General features: G+C 35.5%; 1 pseudogene; it reads left to right on the plus strand.

Annotated features, from left to right (window-relative positions):
- LOC125821366 (serine/threonine-protein kinase TOR-like) overlaps positions 1-13,771 on the plus strand; it is a 55,570-nt pseudogene that overhangs the window by 39,603 nt on the left and 2,196 nt on the right.

The raw sequence follows: 13,771 nt of genomic DNA on the forward strand, positions 1-13,771 counted from the left end.
ACAATTTCATTTTCAGTTGGGGGGTGCCTCCCTTCTAGTCATTTTGTTGATTGTTTCTGCTTATAGTGATTGTGCCCTTGTCGGAAGTACGTTTCTTTCTTTGTTATGGATTGGTGTGCCCTTGTCAGGATTTGATATTGGAATGTTTATGTTGATATTGTGTTGGATTGGTCTATTTTAGTTTTTGATTTGTAGTTTGTAGCTTCTTTGTTTTTATTTTGATAAAAAGATTTGGATTGACGATGCCCGATGATGGATAGAGCATGACGACTTTCTAAATGGTAAATCGTTGATTGCTTGTGAGTGTTTGATTGGCGTTGATTGTGGTGAGGTCTGAGTAGTTGTTCCCGAATAGATGCATGAGGTTTCCTCAATAGTTATGAGTGATTTTGGGACAACTGTTATAAATCTTTTTGTAACTTTTGATTCATTAGCGGTTAAAATGTTCAATGCTACTTGTATTTTCAAAAGGAAGTAAGATTTTGAACCGTCTTAATTGATTTGCAGGTCCATGTGTGGTGAGTTGTTGCATAATGCCTTGTGTTTGCTTTTGTCACCTAGAACTTGCCCGGTTGGTCTTGAATGAGTTTGGTTGGAGAAATGATGTGAGGCTTTCTTTAATATCTTGAAGTCCAATAAAGTTACCAGTTTCAAAAAAAATATCTTGAAGTCCACTTGGCCTAAAAATCTCACCTTTGTACTAAATATATCCTTAGTTGTCCCCTTTGAGCCTAATCCTTTTTATTGGCAACCACATTACAAGCCTTATCCTTTTTTGAAAAGGTAACCCTCTTTCGAACCCTTCCCTTCTTGAACTTGAGGTTGTGAAAGTTGAGGCTAAAAGCCTAAGTTGTGGGTGTTATGGGCAATTCATTGAAGGGATGCTTACCACATGAGGGCATGTTGTAAAAAAAGAAAATATAAAGAAGAGAGAAATTGAGGGATGGGTGGAAAGTCTTAAAGAAAGAAAAAGTTTTGAAAAAGAAAGAACGAAAATGAATAAATGAGTCTTGAATCCTCCAAAAGATGAAAATGGCTGCATGTGAAGCATCTAGAGTGGAAATAAGAAAAGAAAAATGAAAAATAGTGTGGAATAGTGCATGGGTTTGAAAAGTGAAGAAAAGTGGAGAAAGTTGGAAATGATGAGTCGTTGTGTAGTGTTTAAGGAGGGTGTAGTCACTTATAGATTGTATCTAGAATGCATTTGTGATCTATAGGTTGATTATGATCTGTGGGGCTACCTGGGGTTTCAGTCATTTATTAGAAACCTATTTTTAGTATAGTGAGTCGTGTGTATCATGCCTTCAGAAACAGGTGCGAGTCAGTTTTTTGTTTCAGTATTATGAAAGGCCATAAAGTTATCCACCATGATTAGGTTTCAAAATTCTACTTCTCAGAAATAAAAAGAAGGAATAAGTTTAAAGAATTTATAGAACTTCAACGTAGCTGGATTTCTTTTCTCTTTAGAGTTTCTGGGACTTCTTAGCTATTGTTACTCTTAATCTTGAAAATCCCGAAATACACTATTTAGCAAGAGATATTGGATGTAGGTCCTGAATGGTTAAGTAGGCTATTGGACATAGATTTGATTGAAACTTTAAAAAGAAGTTTTGAAGTTGGAGTTGTATTGGACATGTATCGCACTTGCAAAAAGTTTGAAGTTCAATGAGTTGAAAGAAATATTCACTGATGTCAAACTTGAAAACCCCATCTTCAAAAAGTTAACCAAAAAAATCATTCCAATGCATAACCAAATAATGTTTTGGAAAATAACTTTTGGTGAAAAAGATAAAAAAAATTCTCAAAGTGAAAAAGATTCTAGGATAGTTGTTGGTTTGTGACGGAGCGATTTGCCTGTCTTTGAGGTGCTAGTGGGTGAAGGGAAGGTTCTTTAGGTGATGGATGGTTGCATGAAGAGAATGGTGGTCGAGGTACCTCTGCTAGCTATTGGAGGACAGCTTTTTCTTTGTTGTATTGCCATGTATTTAGTTATGCTAATATGTTCCATAACTACTTTAGTTTCACGCATTATGTGCCTTTTGTTTTAGTCTCCTTCACAAAGAATAATGTAATATGCTCAAGTCATATGCTATGGGATTTGGACCCACTATTATCTCTGCTTGTGATATGATAAGAGTTAATTTATCACCAAAATGTGCAGGAACACAGGGGAGTTCATGATGTCAATATACAGGGAGGTTGCTGAAATTGTTCTAAGATACCTGAGCACCAAGGTATCTTTACTTCCTCGAATAGCCCATTTCCTGTGTGAATCAATTTGTGACTAACTATTTTAACGGTTTGTGACATTTGACTTCATTTTAGTAATTTAATCTGCTTTTACTAACTGGAAAATCTAGATGAATGAGATTTGCATCTTTAATGTTGGCTACTGTAACCTCAAGTTTGTTGATTTTACTTCTACAGATATGCATGAATCATATACTTCATGTCCTTAAAATACCTGTTGAAATGTGCTAGTGGGTTCATTGCTCTTGGGGAGATGGCAGGTGCTCTGGATGGTGAACTCATTAACTTTTTGCCGACAATAACCTCTCACTTGCGTGATGTGGTATGTTATATATGTCATTGCAGATTTTGTATTCCTCAGCATTTAAGGCTATGCCGGCAACCTTTAAAAGATGTGCCCAAAAATTAAACGAGGAAGAGTAAAAACAGAAGAAGAAAAAGCTAAATACTTACAAAAGCAACTTAAAATATACTCATCGTTCATCTACTTGTACCCCTTCTTTACACCAAAAGTATAATGTATTGAAACAATTTTTTTTTACTGTCTGAACAAGATTGGTAATATCCTTAAAACGTCTATTGCTTCTTTTCTTCCAAATTGACCACCATAGACAACAACAACAACAACAACAACAAACCCAGTGAAATCCCACTAGGTGGGGTTGGGAAGGGTAGAGTGTACGCAGACCTTGCCACTACCTCGTGGAGGTAGAGAGGCTGTTTTCGAAAGACTCTCAGCTCAAGTACATCAAATCCAAGTAAAAGAGAGGAAAACGGTGTATACAACATAACATCCAATAAGAAAGATAGTATATAATCAACAAAGGAGACAATAACATCAATAAAATAATGTGAGAAGTGAAACGCAGTAAACACATGAGGCTATAAGTATCACAGATAAGAACTGCAAGTGCAAGGCTAGGACTACTACAAATGCTAACAACCCATACCCTTGCAAGGAACGACAACACGCTAACCCTACTAACCTTCAACCTTAATACGCGACCTCCACTCCTTCCTATCTAGAGTCATGTCCTCGGTAATGTGAAGTTGAGCCAAGTCATGTCTAATCACCTCTCCCCAATACTTCTTAACCTACCTCTACCTCTCCGCGTACCCTCTACAACCAGCCCCTCACACCTCCTCACTGGGGCGTCTGCGCACCGTCTCTTCACATGTCCAAACCATCTCAGTCTCGCTTCCCTTCAGCTTGTCCACCACAGAGGCCACTCCCACCTTCTCCCAGATAACCTCATTTCTAATCTTATCGCTCTTAGTGTGCCCACACATCCATCTCAACATCCTCATCTCCGCAACATGCATTTTTTGAACATGTGAGTTCTTAACTGCCAACACTCCCTCCATACAACAAGGCCGGTCTAACTACCACTCTTTAGAACTTACCTTTAAGTCTAGGTGGAATTTTCTTATCACACAAGACTCCAGAGCAAGCCTCCATTCATCCAAGTCAACCCCCAATGTGATGTGTGACATCATCGTCATGTCTCCACTTCCTTGGATTACAGACCCAAGATACTTAAAACTTTCTTTCTTAGGAGTGATCTGTGTGGCAAGTATCACTTCCACATCTGCCTCATCCAACACCATCACTGAATTTGCTCCCCAAATATTCTGTTTTGGTCCTACTCAACCTGAACCCTTTGGACTCCAGCGTTTGTCTCCACACCTCCAACCTCGCATTACTCTGTCCCCGCATCTCATCAATCAGTACTATGTCATCCGCAAATAACATACACCATGGGACCTTCTCCTGAATAGACCGCGTAACTCATCCATCACCAAAGCAAATAGAAAAGGGCTAAGGACTGATCCTTAGTGCAGCCCCATCTCAACTGGGAAATGTTTCCGAGTCTCCTCCAACCGTTCTAACCGATCTTGGCTCCACCGTACATGTCCTTTATCGCCCTAATATAAATCATCGGGACACCTTTAGCCTCCAAGCACCTCCAGAGGACATTCTTCGGTACTTTGTCATAGGCCTTTTCAAGGTCAATGAACACCATATGTAGGTCTCTCTTCCTTTCTCTATACTTTTCTACCAGTCTTCGCATAAATGAATGGCTTCGGTAGTCGATCGTCCCCGGCATGAATCCAAACTTTCCGATTCTCAGAAATGGGCACCCCTCTTCTCACCCTCATCTCCACCACTCTCTCCAAATCTTCATAGTATGACTTAGCAATTTGATACCCCTGTAGTTGTTACAGTCTGGATATCACCATAGACATGATGGTATTATCTTCCAACTTATCTAGTCTTTCTTCCACCCTAGAACGAATGGGGAACACAAGCATTTCATAAGTTGGTAAAGTATCCAGGATCGAGTTGATTAGAGTGATCCTGCCAGGCTGCCACCAAGAGACATATATTGAGCTTTTCAATTGGCTAGTTTCCTTATATTTTTTTCCACAATCCCTTCCTAAATTTCCAACTCTCTATGACTATTACCCAGTGGCCGAGATAAGTAGTTGGGAAATTCTCAATTTTGCACCCTAGAATGATGGCCAAACTCTAGTATTTGTGGTGCTTCCGTTACTGGGGAAAATACTATCGTTTTACCCTTTGACAACTAGACAAGAAACAACCTAAAAGACTATTAACACCAGTTTTTGTAGCTACATCATTCTGCCTTAGCCTCACAGAATAGAACAATATCCTCTGCATACAACAAGTGACATATTTGTAGTTCATCCCTTGAGTGATGGCCTATTCTGAAACCTCTGACCCTATTGTTCTGATTAGTCGAGCCTGTCAATTTTATAGTACCTATAGATTTTGTACTTTTGCTAACCAAGCTAGATGTAGCTTGTAATTTTAACCTTTATGGGGTTCCCTTTGGAATCCATATAAATTTACCTTATAAAAACAAAAAAGGTTATAGATACTTTCCAAGTATTTTGAGTCCAACTTCTAATCGTTGCGAATGGGGATCTCGTTGCATCCCTAAAACCTGCCTACCAGGCTTCTTATCAGTGTATCTTTGTCACCGATCACTTCTTTTGCTGCTGAATCTGATTTGTTAGTATGTTCAAGTGCTGTCCATTTGTTCTTGTGCATCACATCTTTGTAACTCCTTTCACCTATTTCTCCCCAGTTAGACTCATCCTTATTTGTTGTAATTGAATTTTTTTTCTCCGGTAGCTTGTTAATAAAATTTCAATTTCTTAATTAGTCCCTCCCAAGCTTCATTAAATGCGGTTTCTGGAAGAATGATGACTGATTTGGATTCTTCAGTAACTGCAATGATCGAAATAAATATGCAATAGTTTTTGAACTTCAAGGAGCAATAAATGTATGTGGACGGATCTCTGCGTTTCCAAGACTTGATGGATTTCCCTTTTAAATCTAATGCCTCATTTATTCTTCTGCACAACCACACCAGAGGTCCTCTGCTTAAGGTCATCCTTCTCATATAAATATTGCACTCTCCAGCCATTCATACTAGATTCCAGATGTTGATTTGGTTTCTGTAAGGTCATAGGATCCCCCCCCTAATCTGAAATAGATTCTATTCTCCATACGGCAAGATACATAAGCAGGATAAGAACAAAATGTGATTCTGATGAAGTGAGTTTGTAGGAAAATTGGAGTACGGTACAAGAAGGTAAGAAAGTAAAAGTCTTTTCCGATATATACAGCCTCCAGAGATTTTTGATATTTTTGTATCCTTAAATTCTACTATACGATCAAAAGTAAGGTCTCATTTGTTTGCACTTAAGGAAGGTCTTAATCTTATTCATTCAGATCTCATTAAATCTGTTTGCAAGGCCTGAATCTTAATCATTAAGTGCATTTGGTTTTCTTATTTTACACCAATTAATAGGTCTAAATGATTAATGTCATTAAGCATCTTTTTAAGAATTTGTACAAAGATGACAGTTCACCGCTACACCACCTACTTTCACCCATCACCCACAACCACCATTTCAGCCTAACTGCCATCATCATTCACCTCCATTTGCTATTGATATCACTCCACTTCTAATTATTAGCCACCACCACCTCTATCCACTATACTATATGATAGTACCCCACAACCACCATTATCAGTCGACACCATCCGAAATTGGCATACACAATCACCATTGTTAATCATTACCACCATCAATTGTCATATACAAATTTTAAAATATTTTATTGATATAATATTAGATCAATTTAGTATTTATTTGAATTTTGTATTTATTATTTTTGTACATTCTAATGTTGAAAAAAACAGTCTTAACTATTTAACATTATGATCTTAATGCAATATCTTAATATTCAAATGTGTATTTAGATTCAGATCTCTAAATGTTAATGTACATCTTAATATCCAAATATACATTCAAATTCAGACATTACCCTTATATATAAGCCAACAAGGTGAAGTACCAACACAGCTCTACAATGTTGTACCAATAGCATTGAAAATAGTACCACTATATTGAGCCCTATTCACAGCTAAATAAACATGTGTCCTTCTACGTCCTGTTGTTTTCAATTAGTTCGCTTTGGTTCTTCTGTCAGTTCTTTTTATCTTTTCGGTCGTTTCTATTTTTCTATTTTTCATTCTCCCCATTCTCACTCTTGGTGGAGAAAGAGAATAAGAGACTTAGAAATAGAGGTGTTACATTTTCGGAGAGGAAGAGAAAATTGATGGAAATTTTGAGAAGAGTGATTTAACTCCTGAGCTGCTGCATCAATTGGTGATGAAATTTTATATTTGACTACCGAAATTGGAGGTCAGTTTTCATTCTAATCGTAAAGTTATGAGGTTTTCCTTCCAGTTTCTGGGTTTAATTATTTTTTCATGAGATACTGATTTCTTATTTATTAAATTCAAAATTATCTTTAACTTTTTACGTGTTGTTGGTTTGGGAATTGGGAAGGTTAACAGGAATCTCACCAGAAATCTTATGAGCTCTTGAAGCTCTTTTGGAGACACGGGAGATCATTTCTACTTTGTCTCAATTTCTTAGGTTTAGATTAGGAAAAATTCAATGAGAATATAGAAAAGCTCTTTGAGCAGAATTCTCAAAGGTTAGTACTGCTCTTTTGCTTCTTTCGAAGATCATGTCGAATCGCTCTCTCATACTCCTCATAGGTCAGCCCTGGTACCACAGAGGTCGTCGCCGCAGATGAGGGCGGATTCCAATTTGCTTCATTATCTTCTTCTTCATCAGCGACTACTGCTCGAGACCTACCCTTGTGCGAGTGACTGACGGGAGGAAGCGATGGCTCAGGGAGGGAAGGCACAGTGCAGACTTGGTATATGACAGTCGATAGTCGTTTTCGATGATTTACCTCCCCTGATAAGTCTTTTAGAGATTTTACAGCATTTTCCTTTTTGTGATTCATTATTTTCTGTCTTTTACATATTCTCATCTTATTTAACTATTTTTTATCGATTAGATTTTGTTTTGTTCATTTGATTCTTAGTTAAGTTGTATTCAGTTAATATGTATTTCTCAATGTTAATGCGTTAACATCGAGATGCAACACATATATTGAGAATCTGGAGCCTAGCACACACGTTGTTCCTAATTGAGAAAAAAGCAAAAGAAAAAGGGTATCAGAAAAGGAACATCTAGCCAAAGTGATGTAGACTTTGTAGCTGTACATTAATTAGGTATCGACCAATATCGAACATCTATTGCAATGTCTATTTTGATGAAGTAATCGATTTTACAGAAAGCACATCGAGAAGCTAAGATGCAATTTGATCAATATTGAACAACTACTGCAGATTTTTATATAGCTTTTAATTGGGTTGCAGCTCCTCTCGTGGTGTCAGACAGATAGGACTGTGTATGTGTGCTCTTAGTACATAACTTATATGAGCATTTGTTTGTGTATTTGTGCTTGACTCACTGGCTAGATTGCGCATATACAGGTTTACCACTATAGATTGTATTTAATTCGTCAATATGCATAAATCCTATTTACCTACAAGCGTTGGAGTTCATCGACTGGTATCTAATTTTCAGTGTTATCTCTACGTTTAAATTGCACTTGCAGAATAAATTGCATACATTTTTTATGTGATGATGGGGAAAAGACAAACAAAGACAAGTTATGAACACAAAAAGCTCAAGTATTTGAGCACCAGTGACGTAGAGAAGGAAGCAACATGTGTTGAATCTGAATCCATAGAAAAAATTCAACCATCCATGCCATCAAAAGAGTTGTAAAAGGTCAGTCTACTTATGATTGCAGAATAAATGACTATTCTTCGAACATTAAAGTTTTAATGAGCTCTGACTTTTGAAAAACATGAATACTGAAGAAAGCTTCCAATTCAAACGAACAAAGAGTGAATAATATCTAAGAGATTGGCTTGGTTCGTTTACAATTAGAAAAGAAATCTCGTGCCACCGGTTCATTATGTTAATTTCGCGACACATGCTCAATCTTTATATTTGTGTGGACATCTTCTTTCAACTTTCACTTCTCCATGTTACTGCTACTTTGTTGCTGGAGTTTGGGGTTTCTCTTACATATCTCATGGACACTTCTCTAAGAGGTCTCAAGAGATCAGTGATGGGTGTTGTTTCATATATTTTTAGGGATTTAGATTAGTTTAGTTGCATAGAAGCAAGGGTTTTACCCTGTGCGCACCCAAACGGTAACGGCTATGGGGTTTCCTTGTCATAAAAAAATATGTATTCTCTGAGGCTTCATCAATGTTCATTATTTTACTACTGAATTCTGAGTATTATAGAAAAATGCCCAATTTTCTTATGGCTATACTAGAAGTTTTTGCACAGTTTATCTCGCGTGTGCCTTGTTATTCTTCTTCTTCTTCTAGGCATGCATATCAATAATTGTATTTGATTTTTGATTTTACACATCAATTTGGGCCAAGTATTTCTAATCATTAGTTATATCGCTAGAGCATATATATTGAATGTGTGTGTCTGATATGGATTTATTATCCTTCGATCCAAGTAGCTCGCCTGAATGTATTCTTTTATACTTTTATTTTGCTTGATATCGTAAATGAAATAACCAAATTAGGACAGAGGGGAACATTTCCAACCAAATATAAAGAGTAGAGTTCTAGCTAATACAAATATTGTGCTTGGCAGAGTATAACCAAAAGAAATCGACTCAAGGATTCATATATCATGATAAAACTACCATCTAAACATAATAATTGGGGCATTTAGAGGTGTTGAACCCTTTAATTCAGATTGTTCGGAGTACAAATATAAACACAATATGAGCTCTTCCTTGTCATAATATGTTCATTAGGTGCCACTACATCTCTTACTTATCTATTCAACAATAATATCTACTACTGGCTGATATATGTATGGTTAACACTGGCCCAAAAGATTTAGTTTGGTTGTTTAGTTTCATAAAACAAACAACTTCCAGTCGTGCCTCCGGCATGACACACTCTAAATTTTAAAGGGTCAATCATGTGTAGAGCTCAATTTAAGATGAAATGTCATTTTTGAGCATATCTAAATTTAGTGTCTGAACATTGTCATCTTATGAATGAATATCTGTTATTTTTCTTGAACTAATTGGATATTCTATGTAATACAACTGATAAGTAATATTTTCTCCAATGACCGCAGTACTTGAAATCGAGCTTCATGTTGCATCACGGGATAAACAACTACTTCAATCACAAACATCTAGCTAAAAAATCTATACATAGAGGCGTTGACTCTTGCAACATTCAGAAAATACATTGTCTTTGTCTGAAGTAAGTGTCACAACAAAAACGAAAGTGTGCTTCCAAGTTCTGATCCTTTGTTAGCTAAATGAAAATCATAAGAAGTCAAATTTCACGTAATGTTACTTCTGTATATATAGGTGTATTTCATTCATAAATTGATTTACTGCCATTTATATATTTCTCTACTACCATTTTGTAGTACATGCTTCCGCGGCTACAAAAACAACTGCTTACACCTCTTATCTTTGAATTAGGTGAGTCGGCAGAATTGAAAATTTCTTTTAATCTAATAAGTTTTATATCTAAACTTTGCGTGTTTGAATACCAAGATCAACATCAAGTGGATGTGATGTAGCATTAAAAGTTTTTTCCACCACACTGATTACTTCAAATAGAGATATGTCTATCTTTGCTAGGCCAATATCACATTTAACTTAACTTATTTATAATAGTAATTATATTTTACCATCTACAGGTAAAAAAAGGATTTGAAATCAATTAACAAAGTGGTAATCTTTTGCCAAAGAAAGACTCTGCACTCCGCAACAAGGTTAGTGAAATTTACATTCCATTTTTATTCGTCTAATCAAATTGACTACTTACTACTTTTAAAGTTGATACGAATTCTTAATTTGAGGGATAGAAATGGTGGATGATTATTCTACATAGTCACGAATTGATCTTAGAAAATATTTTTGAATTTGCAGGTATGATTTAGCTCTAAAATTGTAAAGTTTAAAGATCACTGTCCTTGACATGAGTGTTGTAATAAAAAAAATTCATATTGTAGGTGTTCTATGGTTAATAAAAACTTCTCCCCTCAAGTTTTCATGTTAGTTTATATATGTATATATGGTGATAATTAGTCAAAATAAGTTCTCTCTTCTTTCTTCTAAATAAGGAAAAAAAACAAACAAAGACATGCTTTCAAGCTATACATTGGAAAACATCTCCAGATTATCCACGTCTCTCATAGTGACTCCTACTCACTAGCAAGTTATTCCCATTGCGAAACATCTGTAAGTTTTACAAATATAATAAATTTCTCCTGGAAGCATTTACAAATATAAATATAGTCCTACTAAAATCTTATGGGGCAGGGTGTTTATAGCTAGGACTTCAAATCATATTATGGTCATCGTGGTAATAATCACATTATGATTGTGGTGTTTTCGCTATCCACTGCCTTGTAAACAAGTTGTTAGAAGGAAAAGCTGGTCAAAAAATAATTCATACATTTTCTTTGGCAAAACTTTGCTTTTGATGCTAGAGTGATTTTCTCTTTAGGTTGCTAATCTTTCTACTGTGCCTTTTCCTTTTAGTTCTTTCACATTGCGGAGGAGTTTTTCTATACATTTCACATTACTGTTTTTTTTCTCCTGGACAGATTGAATTATCCATGTTGAAGCACATAAAGTGAATTTCAAATAATTTGCAAAAGTTTTGTGTGCTCGAGTGTTCTGGATGTAATTAGCAGAAAAAGCGTACGAAAGACAAAAGCGTTTGAATGCACAGCATGTCACCGATAGGCAACATTAGTGCCTTCGTATTATATTTTGTTGCTTATAGATTTCCTTACAACAGAATATATCGCTATCATATGACTGAAGGCTTATTCACATTACGTTAAACAATGTCGATTCTATACTATATAACTTGGTATTACTTGTGGTAATATGTTGTGAGTACTTGATCAACTTAATAGTATTACTTTTATTGATATTTGATCAACTTTATATTACTTATGATCGAAACAAATACATTGATAAAGCAGATGAGAGATGGTTGAATAGTATGTCTCACCATGATTGCAAGTGTACCTTTCAAATTGACCTAATTGATGGTAGTGGGTTGACATCAGCCTTAATTTCTTGAGGTTTGGCTGAAAAAAATGCTCTTCGTGACAGCTGAACATATTTGACACAACTTGCGTCAAAGTTATCCTTTATTTAAATGTATTAGTATAGTTTGTATATATATATATATATATATATATATATATATATATATATATATTAAATTTACTAATACTGCAAAGCTGTCCAACCAACTTCATTTGCACCATTTATTTAATTGAGTCGTAGAAATGCCTATTTCCAGTTTCAAAAGCAACTCCTTCCCGTTAACCATGTCCAAAGCATGTTGTCAGATAGACGCTTCCAAATTCAACTACGAAAGTCATACAGGAGGGACTCCTATGTCACAAACATAACCTTATCAGTTGTCTTACACAGAAAAGGAAGTCATTTTTCCACCAACAGTGGGAAAAGAAAGAGGGAAGGGGAGCAACATCTTATTCTCTTCGTGAGAACTTCCGGATCGTAAAAGCATTCAGAACAGGCTTCGCATTCATTTCGTTGGCAAAAATGATCCATTCCATTCGGGATTCGGGGAACAAAAAATTGGACTTGAGAATCAAGGATAGATAGACAAGAGATAGATAAACGATATATATATATATATATATTTCTCACAAAAAAATTGTGAGATAAAGAGCATATGATGAGAAAATAAAAAAAGTCAAGCCTCAAAGCACAAGTGAGATAGCGTTGGAACCATATGATGTTCTACTCGATTATTCAAGCTTTGGATTGAAAATTGAATCATCTACACCAGTAAAAGGGCTATAAAAGGTTGACTTCTTAGGTACGTACAACAAAACTTAGATGGGATCGGACTTTTAAATTGAGACGATTGAAATATAATGTAACTTAAATTCTCTTTTCATATATTTTGACTTTCTCGGTATTGTCTATGATTGTAGGAAGTATCTTCCTTATTTTTGTTACTTTTGGTGGTTGTTAAAGGAAACTTTTAGTTGTTACTTTTGATGACTGCAAACAAACTTTTTGGGATTATCATCTGGTACAACTACACTCAGTAAGGAGAACCATCACATGGAACTAACAAAGATGTTATTTAGCGTTTTTGCTGCTTAATTTAGCCCAGGTTGGTAGTTCGAACCCTTCAAGTTAATAAAATCTAGATTCTAGCAGTACATGTTTTTCAACTTGATATTCATTGAGTATTTATTAGCTATTAGTGTTTGTTAATAACTATTGATCTAAAGGTAGCAAGTTGTTAGTGTTTGTTATGAAATATTCATTGAGAATTTGTTAGCTATTAGTGTCTGTTATTAAATATTGATCTAAAGGTAGTTCAAACTCATTAAGTTGATAAAATCTAGATTCTAGCAGCACGTGTTTTTCATCTTGGTATTCATTGAGTATTTGTTACTTTTTGGGGGTAGAATGGCTTCTAAGAGGAGTAGTCCCTGTCATTCACTAAAATTTTGGGTACATCCTTATTACGATTAATTTTCGTTTGGTACAAACTGCGGAGAAAGTTAATGGTATCTATGCCATAAGAATGACCCATAAGTATGTTAGATGGTTACTTTTATCTTCACAGATGCTCAAAACGACTTACAAAGATAGTAACTTAAATTATCTAGAATTTCAGAAGGATATATGAATTGTGATATAACTGTAACATCTTTTGAGTTATCTATTAATTGCTTTGTTTTCTTTTGGGTGGGGTGGAGACATGATAGCTTCTGAGCTTCTTATTCATCCCAAAAAAGGACACCTCATATAGCTTTTCGTGATCCTTTATTTTTGATAGCACCTTTTCTTTTTGTTGGTAATGAGAAGAAATAGAATGATTTTCAATTGTTTTCTTTATTAAGATGCATAGTTGACCTTAGTCCCAGTTTATTTATCAATGGGTTTGTGAATGTGCTTACATCATATATAGGTATCTCTAGACTTGAGGACTACATTTTTTTGGCTTGACATTTTATTGTATCTTCATATTAGCTTACATACAAC

The sequence above is a fragment of the Solanum verrucosum genome, unplaced genomic scaffold (genome assembly GCF_900185275.1).
Source record: "Solanum verrucosum unplaced genomic scaffold, falcon-dt-bn FXZP01001203.1, whole genome shotgun sequence".
NCBI lineage: Eukaryota > Viridiplantae > Streptophyta > Magnoliopsida > Solanales > Solanaceae > Solanum > Solanum verrucosum.